At 36.8% G+C, this 18,759-nt stretch overlaps 1 pseudogene; it reads right to left on the bottom strand.

Moving 5' to 3' along the window:
* Positions 1-1,398: 1,398 nt before the first annotated feature.
* On the bottom strand, positions 1,399-13,290 carry LOC138336187 (alpha-L-fucosidase-like; annotated as a pseudogene).
* Between the last annotated feature and the right edge of the window lie 5,469 nt (positions 13,291-18,759).

Genomic DNA, 18,759 nt, shown 5'->3' on the forward strand with positions numbered 1-18,759 from the left:
AAAAAAATGATTGAAAGGCAGATGGACATCGATAGAATGCATATTTTAAAGATGCTCCACCGCCGACAGAGCATAAATGATGTTAATCATTTGAACAATAATTGGTGTTTAATCGTGTATAAATATGCCTAATTAACACAAAAAAATAATTTAAAATAATTCATTTCGCCTTTGATGCATGCGCAATCAGTACTTCATTCCATATAAGATTAAGTCTCACGGATTTTTTTCGGGATGCAAGTATTTTTCATATTTTTAGCTTGAAGTAAAATTAGAAGCTCAAACTTTTCAATGGTGGTAATGTTGTAAAGTAAGTTTTTTTTTTATAACTTTTGTAACTGAATAAAAATACTAAATCGTCTGCTCCTGTTTTTTATAGTGAAAAAATACCATTTGTCAGCGGTGGAGCATCTTTAAAGTAAAAGTGGATTACCAGAAGCCTATAAAAGAAGTTCACTTTCCTGTTGAAAATAACGAGGATACCACCATGACCATGATTCATTATATTAGCGCACCAAAAACCTAGCAAGGAAACAACCTAATGCAAACAAAAAAATTTTTCCCGAACAAAGCCTTCTGTTATGAAGAAGATTTACAACATTACCACCATTGAAAAGTTTGATTTTTTACCTTGCTCAAGTCCAAAAAACGAAGCAATTTTGTGATGTATGCTCCATAAACCCCTGATTTATTCAAAGCCAATCCTCCGATTCCTTATCTGATTGGTCAACTAGTTTGCAGACAGGTCCGAGTGATTTAAAATGACCAAGCCCAAGACATGGCATCAAGTCTCCGTTTTGAAAGGAACACAGAGCCCGTGTAGAAATGACATCAGGTCAATGACAAATAACCCTGTCAGCCATACCCCCGCGCTGGTAATGAGTCAGGTTTACCAGGGCTAACCCAAGCCAGAGACATGCACATTCGAGCGACAGCCCCCTGAAGTGGGCTGCTGGAGTCGTGCCGAGCTTCAGGACACCTGAGTCTGGCGCCACATTGGCCTGTAGGGCCACAGCAATAGACATCCGTGCCGGCAGGGACCACTTCTTCATTGGGGTCATACCTAGGGGAAGTACCACCTCTGTTTGTCACTACACATGCTCAATTCACATAAACCACATCGGTAAGTGACAGTCAGATCTTTTCTATTTATCAATCAATACAATCACAAAAGAAATCACTGATTTTTTACAGATTTTAATATTTTTGTAGTATAAGAATGATAAATGCTTTAAAAGATTTATATTTTTGGAAGTTTCATTGTTCAATGCTATACAAATGTGTATGAGAGACCAGTATATTTATTATCGTGATTTACAATCAGAAAATAACACATTTTCCGTAAGAAATATTTCATGACATTGACATCACTTTTCCGTTTGTAATGAATTGTTTTACTTACCAAATGTCTGAGGTGACGGTGTCGTTTTGGTGAGACCCAGGGACGGACCTCTGCCATATATTCCCTCTCCGTTCACCTTCAGCCATGAACCCATCTGTCGCAGACGTTCCTCAAAGATCGGTATGATTCTTCCATCTTTGGTTGGGCCAACGTTCATCAGCATGTTACCGCCACGCCGCCACAGCTAAAACAGGCAGAGGAGAGGAAAATCACCAGAATGGTACATATCACAAGTGTATATATTATAGCGATATGGTTTTGGACCTTTTTGGTGAATATCTTTAGACAAATTCATACGCGATGGTTAGAATTTATATTTGTTGAAGCTGAAGAGTATAGTCACTGAAAAATCCACATTAGACCCATACACGGGTTGTGACGCCACAAGAAAACCTGAAGTACTCCGAGAAGGCAGGACATGACCCCCCCCACCCCCCCCCCCCCCCCCCCCACTCCTTTTCAGTTTTCAACCATTGCATTATCTCTTGTAATTCCTGATACATTTACAAGATAATCGATAGCTCTATTCTTATCTACATGTACACACATTAATCTTTTATGCTTAGTAGTATACAAATACATCTGTACATTGGTATCCATTATGTGCTATACTGCAGACATGTAGGAATTTTCTGATTATTTACCTGACTGTGCCGACAAAAGTCTTGAGCAGTTCCTCCATTGTCAGGAAATCCTGGAGCCTTGCGTTACGTCTGAATCCCCAGGAGTACTTGTCGATTGTCATAGCATTCTCCCATTTGTGTTTCTGCAGAACACCTACGAGACAAATTTTCTATTTAAAAAGAGAGCACTGATTTCATATTTACATTCGATTTACAAGGAAAGGCCATTCAAAGAGACTGATACAGGACTGAAACATAAATTGATACAGGACTGAAACATAAATTATGTATATACAGACAAACTGACTATAAAGACCACCCAATGAACAAGGGAAAAGTGGTCTCTATAGCCAAGTGGTCTTTATACACAGGTCAAATTGTGTTTGAACATTGGGTACCCTGAGAAAATGTTCTTTATGCACAGGTGGTCTCTATGCAGCAGTGGTTGCTGAAGTATGTTTCACTATAGCTAGCATTGAAAAAAATTCTGGTGTAATTTTATTTCTTAACAGTCAAAATATTTTGTCTGCTAGCATCATTAAACTTGTATTGAATCAAAACCTCCATATTGATATCATTACCTGGGTTGAACCTATCTCCACAAGTATAAAATCCACCATGATGACAAGAAATGCCGCTGCCCCATCGGTCATTCACGACCACAGTATCCTTCACTGGGCTGTAACAGTCACACAAGTTTTATTATTACACACCTTAATGTGTGGGTTTGAATTTCAACAAACTTTACTGCAAACAGCAACAGTACTGTGATTCTTTGCCATTTAAACAAATAGTTATTTAATAACATTTCAAGTTCTTAAACAGATACAAATTAAGGAAATTAATGGCATAAAATACAATGAATGTGGTAATGTTTTTACAAAGCATGAGGTTTTCTACAGATACTGAGATAATGCAATATCACAGTTACAGTAAATACGAATGTATAGATATCTTGAATGAGTAATGGTTCAACTCTGGTCTCATGGAGCATGAAGTAAAGGTCCTGCTGTGTAGATCAAAATAGAGTTATCTTCCCTTGAATATCTTATCGACCAAATGTTGATAAAATCATTCATATGCAGGATCTAGTTGTTACGTAAGACAGTGTGCTACGTCTTCAATACTATAAAATAAAGTCAGCTGAGGAAATTATGTGGACTGTTGAAAAGGCAAACAATCAGAAAATAGTTATCTCCCCTTCATAATAGAGTTATCTTCCCTTGGATATCTTAGCGTCTAAAAGATGAAGATAAGTCAGATGTAGGATTTTGTACCTCTCATTGTACAGCCAACTGAGGAAGTTTGTGGACTGCCAGTAGGTGTCCGGTGCAGCATCTCCATCTGACCAAACAACTTCTGGTTTGTAGGCTTTAACAATCTCAAACAGCTCGGGCAGGGTCTTACTCTGTAATGTTGACAACATATGTGTTATATCTAATCACTGACTTAATATGTCCTCATATTACGTCATGTGTTATTTCTGCAAGTAGTAGTACTTCACCAACTACTGGTATGCGTTTGTCTATGTTGCATTATATTAATTCTTCCAAGGTTTTTTTTGTGTGACAAAAGTAGGATCGTACAAATTGAAAATTGTAATTCTGGTAATCTTTTAATCCTGAAAGTGTAATTGCTAACTTATTCTCAAATGTGAGATAGATTTGTCCACACCAACCTCAGTGACGAAATGAAATACAAGTGTGCAGCTTCTTCCACCCGTCACACAAAGGTGCAGAGAATATAGAGGTAATACAAGTACTGTAATAGGTGAATATGCTGACCACCACTAACTACAATGATAGCATTAGTCTGTTACTCTTAAGATTATATTTTATATATTTAAGCAAAGCAAACTTAACATTATTTTCAATGCCACAATTTTCTGTTAGCGCAATGAAGCAATACACACACAAAAAATCTGAAACTATATAGCCACATCCTGATGGACCTCCAAACTATAGAAATGGGGAAAATACCCAAAATCCCAACAAACACTTGGTGACACAGCTGTTCACACACATATATTACAGGCAAAAAGTAAACATGTTTTTCCTACTGGAAAAGATAAGTAACCATACACTGGTTTGACATCTCTTAACTTTCCTTTAAATCTCCTGATAGCATGGAAAGAACTTAATGGTAAACATCCATTTGATGAATATATATATGTTATCAATAAAACAATAAAATCTTGTAGAAATCAAAATCCATCACCTTGTCCATCACAACTAACCAACAAACTTGAGGACTAAAATTCAACGTTGAAACTTTCCAATAAATTCAGATAACCAAAAAAAAAAAGATAATTCGGCAAAAGCAGAGAAGAAGCGACCAGGCATACACAGAATGCAGAGTATTAACAAACTGTTAATGTCAGTCTTTGTGACATTTTGTGATTTTTGTCCATTTCTTTCTCCAGAGAAGGTCCCTTTCTCTTCAATCAGATCCACGTTTGTGTCCTGCAAGGATATTTCCTTCTCCAAACAGACAGCCTCATTTCCTAGATCACTTATCTCTGATGATCTTTTCATCATGGGATAAAAAATCCAATCTTTCTTCCTTTAGATTCTTTCCACAGATGACGTTTAATGTGAAAACAAAATATCTACACAGCGTGATGTATAAACAATCTGCTTCAGACACTCAGAGCTGAACCATTACTCCTTCTATGATATTGGAACTCTTCTGTGTCCAGGTAACTATGGCAACCGTACCTTTCGTTGTAGAGCCATGAGAGGTATTTAGTAGAGCTCCAGTAGGTATCGGGTGCCTCCCAGTCGCCGTCGGACCAGACAACCTCTGGTTTGTACTTCTCAACAATTTCATACAACTCGGGCAGGTTCTTGTTCTAATGAACCAATAACATTAAGCTCTTATTCTTAACGAACACAATAAAGTCTTAAAGAGAATCTTTCATTAGAAGTAGCGTGAGAATTTCATCAAGGAAATAATTTTGGATGATAAAAATTTCTACCGATAAAAACTTTAAAACCTATATATGGTGGCTTATTTTTTCTGCAGTTAAGATTAAAGTGATTTGAGCACCAAACATGAAAATGTGAGAAGTGTCATAAAACTGTGCCATAAAGTGCAACCTGCATACATATCATGCAATAAAAGCAGCATAAATGAACTGTTGAAGTGATCTGATAAAACCAGAATGTGTATGATTGTCAAATTGTGTATGGTAAAATTGTTAATCTTCGCTGCCGACATGTTAGTAAATGGACAGCAAGATCAAACCCACACATGTACTTATGTACCAGACTTTTCTTCCAAAATGATGACAGCAACGTTAACATTACCAAATTTTATTTTCATAAATGAACTAGATTTATTAGTATACAAATTGTATACATGTTACACACTTATTCCACTGAATATCTTATCACAGTTAGCAAAGCCAATGATTTCTATCATTATTATTAATTATTATTATTATGAAACAGTCTTTGTGTTAACTGAATTTTTATTATTCAAATAACCACAGCCTATATATTACAATCACAGAGATCTTTAAGTGTAAATCATTTCCTAGTGACAGTTTCAGGTGCAGAAAGACAGCAGATTGTTTTAGGTATGTGACAGTGCCAAACCATGATTGCTATTGTGGATGTTGAATTTTAACATTGCTATGAAGAGTAAGTTTACTTTGATTAAATAGAAGATAATTTCATAACAGGATCAAATATATTGGTAGTGAAGTTGTGAAGCTTTGTCCTGGAGGGTGAGAGGGTGAATGAAACCACTCAAAAATGGAGTGGTATAAGTCCAATACTTTGATGTCTGTGATTGCTACGGTTAGCTGTGGGCGTATTTCACCTAGAAGAATTGTAAAATACGTATTACATCTTGCTCTTGTAGCAAGTTAAAATATTTGAAAGATTTTCAGAATCTGCCGTAAATTAGGAAGCTATTATATAATTTTTATTTTACATGTTTACCCTCAAAAAGTAGTTTTCACAATAGCCTCATAACAGATTAAGACATTTTCTTTTTATCACTTACATTTTATTGATTTTCATCAAAACATGACATTACAAACATAAAAGACACAATTTATCATTTCATAGTTGCATGATTTAGTGTTACCACTTAAAGTGCACACTGACTCACTAAAGATATGATGTAAATGACAAGGCAATCTTTACTATGGGAAGTTTTGAAACATCTGTGGTATTAAAAAGCATGTAATTATAAAAGGTGTATTATTCTAAATTATGAATACGTGGTATGTTACCATTTATCACTATACCACCTTTTGATGAAGATACCACATTACAAGATTAAGCCAATCATAAAACTAGAAGCAAATAAGCAATTTTGACACCAAAAATGTACAGATAAATATTGTTTAATTTTGAAAACCCGAACTCAAGGTGCAAGATTTAGACATTTTGATAGAGATGTACAATTATACAGATAGCTGCGGTGGTGTAGCTCTGGACAACGGATGGAAGATTTCTGACAGATGGTCGCCATCGTCGTCAAAATGGAGTGACAGTATGCATATGGTATGATTATTTGTTCTACATATAGATACAAAAAAAATAGCTGTCTTTAAGAATATATGTGAAAGTTTGGTTTTAGTGAGAAATGATACCAGCAAAATTCAAATGACAAATTTAAGTTGACTTTTCATCAACTTTGAATTATAGAAACAGTTTCTAGAGGAATACAGAACATACATGTTCAGAAAATGTCTGTTTTACTACGAGACATCACAAGGCTTACCAACAAGGTCCCTGTTTGGTCCAGTGGCTTTGGAGTTCCAGTTGAAGGAATATTTAGACGGCCAGTTGGTGAATCCTTCATGGTGTTTACTGGTCAACACAACATACCTAAAACAACAATAAAATACATTATTAGGATATCTGTCACCATTCCACAAACCACCATATGATTAAGAATATCTTTTTAATGATCATCAGATATATTCAAAGCCATTTATATTTTCTTCAAAAAATTAACTTACTCTAGCTAGATCTTCACAAATCAATATATGTATACATATGTACATACATAAACATATATCAGTATATATATTCTACACATGTATATCTTTTCAAAAGATTTTGCCATTGACAAAGTTATCAGTATAATCAAATGGATTATATTTAAAAAAAAAACACACACACACACATTATGAATCCCTTGTCAAGATCCTTTATGTGCTATATATATATATATATATATATATATATATATACATACAGTACATCAGAAAGTTGAACAAAATTTAAATCACAACATTTCAATGATTTATCATTTATTCACTAAACATATCAAGATTATGTATAATTGATTAATTATAGTTTTGCAAGGTCTCACCACTACAATCTTATAAAAGCAACATTATGCTTGGAGAATATAATACGAAGATAAAAGAGACCAATGCGAGGCAATAAAGCAGTTGTGTAGTTCTTATCACATATTACAAAAATTCATGGATTATGTTAGATATGCATTGTTTGCACTGATGATAAAACGATGCAGTAGTCGCTAACATGTACATGCATATCTATTTACATGTATGTACATGCAGATGAGTAATGATGAGGAATTACGATATGTACTACATGGATATACAATGTACCAAAAATTACTGAAGAAACTAAACACTGCAAACAGACTTAATTATCTGACATTTTCGAATTTCCCTACTGGATTTCATTTGAGTTTTCTTTGCCAGGTATATAGAATATTAGATGCCTATAAAAATATAGATGACAGTTCTGCATTGATTTTCAAGTTGACTATTTTTAAATCGATCATATTACAACTGATAACGCAAAGAAAACATGCACAATAGACCTCAGTACATGCATGATTAAATTAATACTATGGTTATGCAAGTTTTTTTCACGCCTGGGTGCACGTGATCGCAAAGCATTTTACCTGGCCCCAGACGCCTCGAATATCTCTGCCCATTCGTTTGCGTTAAAGAACTCGGTAGTGAACTGTGAGGCGAAGTCAGCATAGGTAAAGTCAGGTCTGTAATTTTCTTTCATAAACTGAACAATGCCAGGAAGAGGCATGCCTTTCCAGTTCCACCAAAACCATTCCGATGAAAAACTTGGCACCGAGAAAACTCCCCAGTGAATGAAGATTCCTAGTTTGACATCATCGTACCAGCCTGGAATAGGTCGAGTGTCAAGTGACTCCCATGTTGGTTCGTATTTCAGACAATAAGACGATGAAAACAATGCCAGGACAATTAACACAAACAACCGACCGTCCGCCATGTTGTCTGTTTACACAATACGGTTCACATGATCACGCAGTCATATGATCGATACACCGCACCCCAAAGATTCACGCAGTTGACATGCGATGGCGATGGTCGCAATTATTTTCCAAAAGTCATGTTTCGTATTTCGTGTCAAAACCACGTGCTTTCAAAGAAACACATAGCTTAGGCCTATTTGCTTCAGGCATTCAACGGAATAATTAGATGTTAGGAAAAAAACAACAACCACAATTTAACAGAGAGTAAAAACCGCTACGTATTTGCCGGAGAATATTCCAAGAATTAAAAGTTCAGTTTTATATTGTTTTGTAAAATGCCCTAAGTTTCTTTTAAAGTTCATGTAATGGCTTTAAACAGTGATATTTTGCAAGCCTAAAACTCATTACTGTGCTGCAATTGAACAGAACTAATTTCATTAATTGTTGGTATATACCCTGGCTAACTGTCAGTCTTACTGTTGATATGTAATTTGTGAAGCTGCGTATAAAATACAGTAAAATATGAGAAAAATGTATATTTCTGGAGAAGACATAGAACTCGTGTGAATTGCATTGATGGAACCAAATAATCATGCCATCGTGTTCAGTTGTGAATATGCCAGGTACTCCAACAGTTTGTTTGGCAAAATCGGACCAGCAAATAGCGCAGGAGCCTAGTGTAGTAAATGCAAATGGCTGCTATTAATGGCGGATCGAAAATATCGCATATAAGAAGCCATCTCAATTGATACAAATGTTTTTATAGACACCATAAGGTACTCTGAACATAACAAGAAGACTCTTCACGAAAAAAATAGTTCAAACAATCTGTTTGGGGCGAAAAATGCAAATTTCCGGAAAGAGCCTCAAAGTCCACATTTTAACTATTTGTTTTCGTAAATATTCTTCTTGTCATGTTCAGAGTACCTTATAGTGTATATAAGAGCACTTGTATCAATTAAAATGTCTTCTTATATGCTATATTTGTGATCCGCCATTTAAAGCAGCCATTTGCATTTACAACAATAGGCTCCTGCGCTATTTGCTGGTCCGATTTTGCCAAACAAACTGTTGGAGTACCTGGCATAGTCACTACTGAACACGATAGCATGTTTATTTGGTGCCATCAATGCAATTCACACGAGTTCTATGTCTTCTCCAGAAATATACATTTTTCTCTTATTTTACTGAAATTTACAAGCAGCTTCACAAATTACTTATCAACAGTAAGACTGACAGTTAGCCAGGGTATATACCAACAATTAATGAAATTAGTTCTGTTCAATTGCAGCACAGTAATGCGTTTTAGGCTTGCAAAATATCACTGGTTAAAGCCATTACATGAACCTTAAAACACAACACATACATTAGCTTACATTTAGCTGTTGAACATATAAATCGAAATAGCTGAATTAGAAAAATCTAAATCCATTTCACTGAATCATACATTAGTATATTAGCACATTATTTAATGAGCTCCCTAATCTAGTAAACTCTGAGGATACCTCTCCAAGTCAACAGACAGTAAGTATATACAGACAGTAAGTATATAACTATCTTTCAAAGCTTAAAACAGAGAAACCACCCGGACTGGCCGAACTTCACCCTTACTACTTGAAAAACACAGCAAATTCTATAAGCATACCGCTAACAATCCTGTTCAATCAGTCACTGTCCACCGGAGATCTACCACTACATGTAGATTGGAAAAATGCAAGTCTGCACCATATACAAAAAAGGTGACAGATGTGAAGCTGGAAATTATCGCCCGGTCAGTCTAACCTCAGTTGTATGTAAAATACTGGAAACCATAATAAGGGAGCACATAACGAAACACATAAGGACCAACAAGTATTTTTCTATAAAACAGTACGGCTTCATATCAGGAAGGTCCACTTTCTACAATAACTTGAAGCTTTAGATCAATGGACACATGCACTGGACAATGGTCATGCTATTGATTGCATATATATGGATTACAAGAAGGCCTTCGACACGGTCCCTCACCAACGTCTCCTCAATAAACTAGGCGCATAAAACTTCTCAAGTCAACTAATCACTTGGATCTCAAACGTTCTTATAGGAAGTCATAAAAAGTCACAGTTAACGGAGAAGATTCAGAGTGGACAAAAGTCACTTCTGGAATACCACAAGGTTCAGTGCTCGGACCACTTCTCTTTGTCATCTTCATTAATGAGCTCCCTAATCTAGTAACATTCGAGATATATCTTTTTGCAGACGACACAAAAATTTTCAAAATTATATCCAACGAAGAAGATAGGAAAATCCTGCAAAACGATTTGGATACCGTGAGCAAATGGAGTGAAGATTGGTTATTAAAAATGCACCCGGACAAATATAAACACATGCATATTGGAAAGTCTACAGATACAAACCACCATTACAACTTAATGAATAAACAACTACTGACTACAGCAAGTGAGAAAGACATTGGGGTAACTATTGTGTCAGATTTAAGCTTTGAAAACCATATCAGCAACAAAGTAAAAAAAAAAGCCAATTCAATGTTTGGTATGTTACGTAGAACATTTCATTTTATAGACACAAAGTTATTTATACAATTATACAAATCACTTGTCAGGTCAGGTCCCAGCTAGATTACGCAAGTTCAATCTGGTATCCATACAAAAACAAGGAAATCGACCTGATAGAAAGTGTTCAACGACGGGCCACCAGATGCCTGCCCGGACTACAGAAATTGCCATACGAGGAAAGGCTGAAAAAACTGAAATTGCCCAGTTTATCATACCGATGTATGCGTGGGGACATGATTGAGGTGTTCAAAATGATTTCTGGATCATGTGATTAAGACTGCTGTAACTGTATAAGCTTATGGTCAGATGTGGCCCCCAAACATAGTGCTAGAGGAAACTAAAAAAGAACTCTACCCTCTACACTCAATATCAACATTGAAGAACAAGAGCTGTTGGAGAACAGCAAAGCTCGTCTATTCAGAAGAAGTTGATGTTCAAGTATTTACTATTTAAACATGGAAATTGACAAATTAACAGACTCAAAATCCCCCTAATGGACCCCAAATTGGTTGTATTATCACGTTCAGCATCCATACACATTAGGAAAATAAAAGCATAAACATTTATGATGACTTAAGCTTAAACAATTGACGAAACAGAAACTTGCTCCAAAACTTTAACGTGAAATGGGACGCCAACGCCGACGCCGACGCCGACACCGGGGTGACAACATTAGCTATCCCTATTCTTCGAATAGGCGAGCTAAAAACTACTTTACTGCAAGAACTATCAGAATTTGGAACTCTCTACCTGAATCTGTTATATTATCACCTAATATAAATTGTTTTAAAAATAATTTAGACAAATTCTGGGAAAACCAAGACTAGATTTTCACAGCTACTTGTCGAATAACCATATTTGCTGATACGTATAGCGAAGAATTCCTTGAGATTGTTCTTGGTGCAGACTCCTCTTCGACACCTTCGATCACTTGCAGTTTCTCCAAACAAGAAACACGCAAATTAATTTGTAATAAACTTTCCAAGCTTGACTTAATTCGATAAATTATTATGTCTTCGTGTGGTCGATGGGCGATTGATTTATCAATTTGACACATTGCTGCATCACTGAATGGCGAGGTTACAATATCAAACAAATGCAGGATTCCTGCGCAATCTAATTCGCTGGTTTGCCGTCTAGCGCTCAACCAACTCGCGATAATTAGGACGATGGCGGAAAACATAAGATATTTGTTTGTTTGTTTGATTATTTTAACGTCCTATTAACAGCCAGGGTCATGTTAGGACGACCTCCCATGTATGCAGTGTGTAGCGCGTATGTTGTGCGAGGTGCGTGTTTTGGAAGACTGCGGTATATTGAAAACATAAGACGACAGCATCTTCGGCATCTCTTGATTTACCAAGCGTCGTTCTCTTGGATGGTTGTTGACATCTATGAACAAGTACCTCTTCCAAGTTTGGTCTTTCTCATTTTACCTCTATAGTGTTACACGCCTGTAGAATAGTCTATACGTATACCTTGGCCATCTAACTATTCATTCATATCTTTACGCCCCCCTCCCGTAAACGAAGAGTTACACGAACAAGTTAGAAAGCAGCAGCTGAATGATCTTCATGTAACATAAAAAGTAATACAAACGTTAAAAATTAGTATCACATTGGTTCCCGGCGGATAGTGCAAAAACGAATACTTACCATACGATGTCTCATTAATCAATTATGAATAAGATATACGTACTGTGGCGTACATTGTATGCAAGTTGCCAGATAGTATTTCTGGTTCAGGCTGAGGTTGACAGTGGCGGTGTTCATGCAAGATTTTATCACTACGCATCATATATAATTAAACTATTTGTTTGATTTTAAAACACATACACAATGTATTGTGTCATGTACGAAGCTATTGTATTAAAAGCCTGTTTATTTGCTGACCCAGATAAATGGGACCGTCTCTGTTACCTTAAGAAAAAAGATATGTTATTAAATAAGAAATTTACAGATGTTGAAATTTCTATTTTTGGAGCTAAACCAGTGATATCTCTAACAGTCTAAAGGCTATAGTTATACATCGTGACATTGTAGTAATGATCAATTGATCATACAATTAAAGTGGCCGAGTGACTAGGTAAACATTTTACCTTGCTCCAGATGCCTTGAATATGTTTGCCCATTCGTTTGCATTAAAGAACTCGGTAGTGAACTGTGAGGCGAAGTCGGCGTACGTGAAGTCAGGTCTGTAGTTCTCCTTCATAAAATCCACCACATCTTTCTGTTTAGTTCCCTGCCAGTACCACCAAAACCATTCCGACTTATAACTTGGCACCGAGAATACACCCCAGTGGATGAAAATCCCTAGTTTGACGTCATCGTACCAGCCCGGAAGGGGCCGACTGTCGAGGGATTCCCATGTCGGTTCGTACTTTGTACAGACGCAAAATGGGAGTATAACACACACTAAAAACACAAACAACCTGATGTCCGCCATGTTGTTCGTGTGTAGTCTTTCGTGAAGTCACATGATCAAAGTCATATGATTTTTTAACGTAATTCAGAAGGCCCAAACATTGTTTAACAAACCGTACACTTGTAAACGACCATTTTAGACGAGATTAGGACAATACCGTTGATTTTTTACTTTGATTCTTCACATATTTCCAATGAGACAAGCGTGTCACTGTGTGTATTTACATACAAATCATTCCTAGCTATATATTAAAAATTTACGAGTTCGGTTAACCTATAGACCTGATGATATATGTGCATGTAAATACATTCATATGCCTGTATTGAACTGAAATTGATTGATCACCAATAAGGAAATGGATGTCAGCCTCGTGGCTTCTATAGTTCCTCGATATAAACTAGTCACTACTATGCTATAATAAGATACAGTTGGTAGTAGACTAAAGGTTACACCCTTGTGCACACGGAGTGCACTACATTTAGACTACGGGTAGACACGGAGTGCACGAGGTTTAGACTACAGGTAGACACGGAGTGCACAAGATTTAGACTACAGGTAGACACGGAGTGCACAAGATTTAGACTACAGGTAGACACGGAGTGCACTACGTGTGAACATGGTGTCCACTACAGGTGGACATCGTGTCCAGGTACATTGAGACCTAGACAGACAAGGTGATGTTTTACAGTTTGGGATCGGGGAAGAATAAGTTCTTCAATTGGAAATAATACATACAGAATGTAATTATAATTTTTAAGTGTTTATTTTTTTAATTACAGCATCTACATTTAATGTACAGTATATATAACAATATAATACGATATTTTTTAGTATACATGAATAAAACCTTTTCACTGCAAAAGTAATAAAGATTAATTTATATTCATAAGTATATGTCTATTTAATTTTATATCAGTAGTTTCCATTTCTTATCTTAAATTGTCTATATTACGTTTTCAAAAGTAAATGTTTTATGGGTAAATTGCATTAAATATATATATATATCATTTACATCAAGCATTTTCACAAGTCAAAAACAACTTTGAATTGCAGCAAAAAACAGTCCTAATGTGCTTTTGAGATACTTTTTCTTTTATAATAAACTATCAGTAATACAATCATATACCGGGTAATACATAGCTTTTAAACAAAAAGATTTGGTGCCTATCAATCAGTTGTCTAGCGATACCCTTGTAGATAGTCTTTCATTAAAATATATACACTTTTATAATATTTTTCTTGCTATTTTAATTTCTAAAAGTATTGTACGTAAAAATAGCTTAATTACATATTCTTTATTAAAAACTGAACGTCTTTAAAAGATCATGCAGAATTAAATCCACTTCAAACTATATGACGTCCTCCACTAATTGGTGGCTAGTCTGCCTTCAAGTGCCCAATTCAGCTTGTTTTGATTCTTAATTACCGGTACACCCAATAAGTTTATGATCCCAACCCCGCAAGTTATCTTGACCGTATATTGCGTCACGGTCCAATAATTATAACTTGTCAAACATACAGGTAAGCCACAGTATCCAGCTATACAAGTGCCTCAAGGTGACAATCGATAGATGGCCAGAGGGCAGAATTGTCGCCTTCTGTGTTTGCACGGCTGTATGAGAATGGGGGCAGTATCTTCATATAATCAGAAACACACATATATATATATATATATGTATATACGTTTCTGATATAATATGTGATTTTAGAATTGTTTCTATGGAAGTTTGTTAAGACAAACAAATATACTTTACCGTTTAAAAATCATATAGGTTCATTCTTATTAGATACATGTACATGCTTGTTGTAGAGCCCGGATAAACATGTACACCGTTTTCCCGGGGGTGGAGGTGGGAGTGGGGGGGTGGTGGTGGGTAGATTCGAATGAGGTAAAAACTAGCTAGCAAAACATATAGTAAGTGATGCTGAATACACCTCAATTATTGCTCACGAGCAGCCACATGCCCGATAATAAATTTTGGCTTTCTTAAGCCAGTGCTTAATTACAGGTTCCTCAATCGGTTGACACAATAAAGTGTAATTTCTAATGCCGATTTTTAACGTCTATGGACGATTTCTCATTTTTCCAATGCTTTGCAATGCGCGAGGTTCCATGTAGCAAATGTATACGTATTAGTGATAGTGATACAGCACTATAAAAAGGGCAACAATACTGACAACGGGCTAATCAGTCGGCCCACTCCTAGTCTGCTGGGCGCTAAGCAGGAGCAGAAACTACCACTTTTATAGACTTTGGTGTGTCCTCGACCAGGGGACAGAACTCAGAGCATATCTCACAGGAGCCAGCGCTCAACTAAAGGCCAAAAGTGAGGTGGTGTCAAGGGAAACAGTTGGGAGAAAATAAGCTAGAAAGAAAGAAAAGATACTAAATTTAGTCGCCTTTTACGATCATGCAATAGGTGCAGCAGGTACCATTCTTACGCCCTACCTTCAGGGCACTCCCGTGTATGCGTGTGTTTTGTTGTGGGAGACTCAAGTGAACAATGCTGTCGGAGGAACCGAGCAACGCATCTGGCCACGTGCTTATTTTATACTAGTTGCAATAATGTAGCTCTGTACGACGGACGAAAACTTTCTGACAGATGGTTATCGGCCTGTCTTCTATCTATCTGACATGCTGCTGAAGACACCAAGCAACACACCTTACCCGGTCACATGATATCTACAACGGGCGAAACAGTCTCACTCCCTTTATGCTGAGCAAGCAGGAGCAGCAACTACCACTAATATAGACTATGGTGTGAATCGGCCTGGGGAACATAATACAAAACCTTCCTTAGAGGGGCGTGCGCTAACCAGAAGGCCAAATGTTGGTGTCAAGGGAGACGTTATGATTGTTTTGTTTTGTTTGATTAATTAACGTCCTATAAACAGCTATGGTCATGTAAGGACGGCCTCCCATGTATGCGGTGTGTTGCGTGTATGTTGTGCGAGGTGCGTGCTTCGGGAGACTGCGGTATATTCATGTTGTGTCTTCTTGTATAGTGGAACTTTTGCCCTTTTTATAGTGCTATATCACTGAAGACATTATGAAGAAGCAAGCTAGGAAGAAAGAAAAGATAAGGTCAAAAATTCGGTCGCTTTTCCAATAAGAGGCAGTAGGTATAGTTCTTACGCCCAACCCACAGGACACTCATTTCACAGGAAAATACAAGAAATAAACCAAAGATCTCAAAAATACTATCAAGGATTTCGAGCCAGGAGTACCTCTCAAGACAAATTGAGAGAATCCACAAAATAAACCGAATGGCGATACTGCAGACAGGAATCACTTAAATGATACATGTATACAGTTCTGATTCTGAGCCAAGAAGAGCACTTAGTTAATTACATTATCTACTGCCAGGCTCGGTCCATGTTTCTGATCAGAATGATTATAAAAACATTTGTTAGGGGCATTATAACCAAGGCCGGGAGACAAATGCTAGGATCAGGGCCATCAAACAAATGGTTAAGAGAGTTTTCATCTCGACATCCACGACTGTCGATGGAAATTCCTCAAGTTATTGATGGTGGTAGGACCAGGATGTCAAACGAGTCAGTAATGAAGCAACATTTTGAGCTTTTGTCTCAAACAATTGAGAAACTAGGTAGGTCTTTGGTGTCATTAACTGATAAAGCATCATTTTTTTAAAATCTATACTTAATTTAATTGTTTGTTTAAATCAATCAACGTCCTATTAGCAGCCAGGGTCATGTAAGGATGGCTTCCTATGTTTGTAGTGTGTGTGAAGTTCGAGGTGCGTGTTTTGGGAGACTGCGGTATGTACGTGTTGTGTCTTCTTGGAGATTGGAACTGTTGCCCTTTTTATTGTGCTAGATCACTGAAGCATGCCGCCGAAGACACCAAGCAACATACCCCACCCGGTCACATTATACTGACAACGGGCAAAACAGTCGTCCCACTCCCTGTGAAAGTGAACAATCAGAAGTGTAGTGATAGTTGTGAAGAAGTAAACTATTTGAAATTACATATAATTGTAAAGCATAATGCATGTATATGTAAATATTAACTGTATATGACATAATTACTTGCAACTAACAAGATAGTGTATGGTTGGGTGGATTTTAAAGTATGTGTGTAGATTCTCGGGAAGACTTTATATGCTTTAATTTGTTCTTTATACATTTCGGGGGCGAAATGGTCCAAAGAGGAAGTGTTGTGAAACTGGGATTTCCCAACGGTTGTAGTTTAGTATTCTAAATAACATTAAGTGTTTGTTCCAGTATGTTTAGAACATGCTTCATTCTTCATAATGTTTGTGAACATTGTAGTTCTATAACAAGTATGGTTTGGTTTGGGCTGGTTTATTGTATTAAGTTATGGAGATAAGCCGAAAACTGTACAATATGTTGGAGAAAGAACTGTATCGAGGCCCGTCAGAGCTGAGATCTGTTCTTTCTCCAATATATTGTACAGTTTGGGGCTTATCTCTAACTTTAAACATAGCAAGTCTTTGTGTTAATAAAGTACACTTTTATTTCTAATATAAGCGCGTTTTTTGTCTTTGTCTATGAGCTCAGGTAACTCTACCAATGTGCATTCAACCATGACAAATCCAATATAGACAATGGCAACATAGAATTACCTTTGCCTGTGTTATATGTGATGAATAGCATTCGTGAACGGAATGCATGAAGCATGCTTTTGGTTTGGACAACTATCTGTAAATTCACTTTAACCATGTCCACCGACAGTGATGGAGGGATATTACTTTCCTATATTAATTTATTTCAGTAAGTGATATAATAAAGTGACTTTAGTGATTTTTATTGCTAAAAGGACATTTCTGTCCAATGTCTGATGTGTTCAAGAAATGACATATGAAACTAGACTTGCAATTTAGCCGTTTGTTTGAAAGCGTCTTGATTAAGTTTCGACCTCTCTAGGGACAATCTTGGATTTATTTATACCATGTGCAATTTCATTCAGTAAGCTAATGGGATTTAGGTGAAATTCTCAAATATTGTGAAACAAAATCAAAATAAGTGTAAAACTAATGTGTAGATGATTTGGAAATTTAATATCAAAAGTGGTGTACAAAAACAAGGTTTTCAGAAAGCGGAAATTGGAGTTAATGCTATAGATTTTGTTTGTTTGATTTATTAACGTCCTATTAACAGCTATGGTCATGTAAGGACGGCCTCCCGTGTATGCGGTGTGTTGCGTGTATGTTGTGCGAGGTGAGTGTACTGGGAGACTGCGGTATGTTCGTGTTGTGTCTTCTTGTATAGTGGAACTGTTGCCCTTTTTTTAGTGCTATATCACTGAAGCATGCCGCCGAAGACACCAAGCAACACACCCCACCCGGTCACATTATACTGACAACGGGCGAACCAGTCGTCCCACTCCCTGTATGCTGAACGCTAAGCAGGAGCAGAAACTACCACTTTTATAGACTTTGGTATGTCTCGGCCAGGGGACAGAACCCAGAGCCTTCCTCACAGGGGCGAACGCTCAACTCAAGGCCAAAAGTGAGGCGGTGCCAAGGGAGGCATTAGG

The sequence above is a fragment of the Argopecten irradians genome, chromosome 12 (assembly GCF_041381155.1).
Source record: "Argopecten irradians isolate NY chromosome 12, Ai_NY, whole genome shotgun sequence".
Lineage (NCBI taxonomy): Eukaryota > Metazoa > Mollusca > Bivalvia > Pectinida > Pectinidae > Argopecten > Argopecten irradians.